Source organism: Astyanax mexicanus, unplaced genomic scaffold (genome assembly GCF_023375975.1).
Source record: "Astyanax mexicanus isolate ESR-SI-001 unplaced genomic scaffold, AstMex3_surface scaffold_98, whole genome shotgun sequence".
Lineage (NCBI taxonomy): Eukaryota > Metazoa > Chordata > Actinopteri > Characiformes > Acestrorhamphidae > Astyanax > Astyanax mexicanus.
In genome coordinates this window covers 30,001-32,500 of record NW_026040108.1, presented here as the reverse complement: position 1 = coordinate 32,500, position 2,500 = coordinate 30,001, and the positions used below count along the sequence as shown (strand labels likewise).

The following is a 2,500-nucleotide window of genomic DNA, read 5'->3' as shown; positions in this document are numbered from 1 at the left end:
AGTGGTAGCTCTGAAAAGTCGAAAAAATGACTAAGTCCAACTTGGTCTACCAGTGGTAGGCTCGAAAAGTTGAAAAAATGACTAAGTCCCATTTGGTCTACCAGTGGTAGCTCCGAAAAGTCGAAAAAATGACTAAGTCCAACTTGGTCTACCAGTGGTAGGCTCGAAAAGTTGAAAAAATGACTAAGTCCCATTTGGTCTACCAGTGGTAGCTCCGAAAAGTCGAAAAAATGACTAAGTCCAACTTGGTCTACCAGTGGTAGGCTCGAAAAAGCTGAAAAAATGACTAAGTCCCACTCGGTCTACCAGTGGTAGGTCGAAAAAGTGCGAAATTTTTCTAAGTCCCCACTTTTGGTCTACCATTTCACGCCAAAAACTAGTGAGGGTGGCGAGCTCCAGGATTTCTGACCCCCTTCGCCCGACTCCCTTGCCCGACGAAGGTGCACTCCGGTCGGCCTCGGAGCGAGTTCGCCCGCGCTCTGGAGGATTTTTCGTCGGGGGGTTTTTCAAAGGGGTGCCGTCGGACTGTTGAGGAGAGTGGCAATCTATAGGGGTCCAAGCACTGGAGATGATTCTCCATTCATTTCTAAGCATGGCAGAGCTTAAATAAAGCCCCATTAATAGTTCCAAAGCGGATTTTTGGACACTATAACACGGACCCGATCCTACCCGACCATGAAGCTCCGCAGGTCGGCCTCCGTCCCGCCCCCCGCCCCCCAGGCGGTACGGAGGAAAAACCAAAACTTCCAGAGACGGTTCCAGGGGGGGTATCTCTTTTATTATTTTGACCCGACCGAATGGACTACCGAGCCCGCCTGGGTAGGCAGCCGCGCGGCCCTCCGTGGCCACTGTGCGCGGTGCGTTCCTACCCGACCCAGCGGGTTAGCCTCCAGGGGGGTCCTCCGTCAGGGGGAGGACCTTTCCGAACCTATCCGAGGGAGTCGTAGACGGCCCGTCTATATATCAATCTGCCCTAACACGATAACCGGTCGGCCCGGAGCCGTCGGACTCGGATGCCTCGGGTGGTCCTCGCGCCCAACCGAGCTCCAGCACCCGGCTTCAAAAAGCTCCGGACCCCCGGTTTCGGAACGAGCGTTTCCTTGTTATCCCCGAAGCAAGCGGGAACTCGCGCAGCGGAGTTGCCACACTAATTTCCACTGGGAGCAATGAGGGGTGAGCTCGGACGAGCCTCCCCGCCCGTCCCCCCCTCCCCGGGGGGTCTTCGGACGGTACGGGGCCGATCCCTCTCCCCTCTAAGAACCAATGGTTTTTTCTGTGACAAAAACCACTCGCAGCAACCTGGTTGATCCTGCCAGTAACATATGCTTGTCTCAAAGATTAAGCCATGCAGGTCTAAGTGCACACGGAAGGTACAGTGAAACTGCGAATGGCTCATTAAATCAGTTATGGTTCCTTTGATCGCTCCACACGTTACTCGGATAACTGTGGTAATTCCAGAGCTAATACATGCAAACGAGCGCTGACCGGTCCTCTCTCGGGGGGGGCCGGGATGCGTGCATTTATCAGACCCAAAACCCACCCGGGGGACCCGCGAGGGTTTCCCCCGGCCCTTTGGTGACTCTAGATAACCTCGGGTCGATCGCGCGCCCACCGCGGCGGCGACGTCTCATTCGAATGTCTGCCCTATCAGCTGTCGATGGTAGCATAGGGGGCTACCATGGTGACCACGGGTACGGGGAATCAGGGGTTCGATTCCGGAGAGGGAGCCTGAGAAATGGCTACCACATCCAAGGAAGGCAGCAGGCGCGCAAATTACCCATTACCGACACGGTGAGGTAGTGACGAAAAATAACGATGCAGGTCTCTTTCGAGGCCCTGTAATCGGAATGAACGTATCCTAAACACATGGGTGAGGACCCATTGGAGGGCAAGTCTGGTGCCAGCAGCCGCGGTAATTCCAGCTCCAATAGCGTATATTAAATTTGCTGCAGTTAAAAAGCTCGTAGTTGGACTTCGGGAGTGGGCTGGCGGTCCGCCGCGAGGCGAGCTACCGCCTGTCCCAGACCCTGCCTCCCGGCGCCCCCCGGATGCCCTTGGTTGGGTGTCCGGTCCTCAGGGGTCCGGAGCGTTTACTTTGAAAAAATCAGAGTGTTCAAAGCGGGCACCAAACTCGCCTGAATGCCTGAGCTAGGAATAATGGAATAGGACTCCGGTTCTATTTTGTGGGTTTCCTGAACCAGGGCCATGATTAAGAGGGACGGCCGGGGGCATTCGTATTGCGCCGCTAGAGGTGAAATTCTTGGACCGGCGCAAGACGGACGAAAGCGAAAGCATTTGCCAAGAATGTTTTCATTAATCAAGAACGAAAGTCGGAGGTTCGAAGACGATCAGATACCGTCGTAGTTCCGACCGTAAACTATGCCGACCCGCGATCCGGCGGCGTTATTCCCATGACCCGCCGGGCAGCGTGCGGGGGAAACCAGAGTCTTTGGGTTCCGGGGGGAGTATGGTTGCAAAACTGAAACTTAAAGGAATTGAC

The 2,500-nt window shown here is 55.1% G+C and overlaps 1 non-coding gene across 1 annotated transcript in view; it reads left to right on the top strand.

Annotated features, from left to right (window-relative positions):
- Positions 1–1,296: 1,296 nt before the first annotated feature.
- LOC125798947 (18S ribosomal RNA) overlaps positions 1,297–2,500 on the top strand; it is a 1,864-nt gene continuing 660 nt past the window's right edge. Inside the window, exon 1 of the ribosomal RNA XR_007437731.1 lies at positions 1,297–2,500. This exon is cut by the window's right edge and continues 660 nt beyond it. This is a non-coding gene — a ribosomal RNA (18S ribosomal RNA).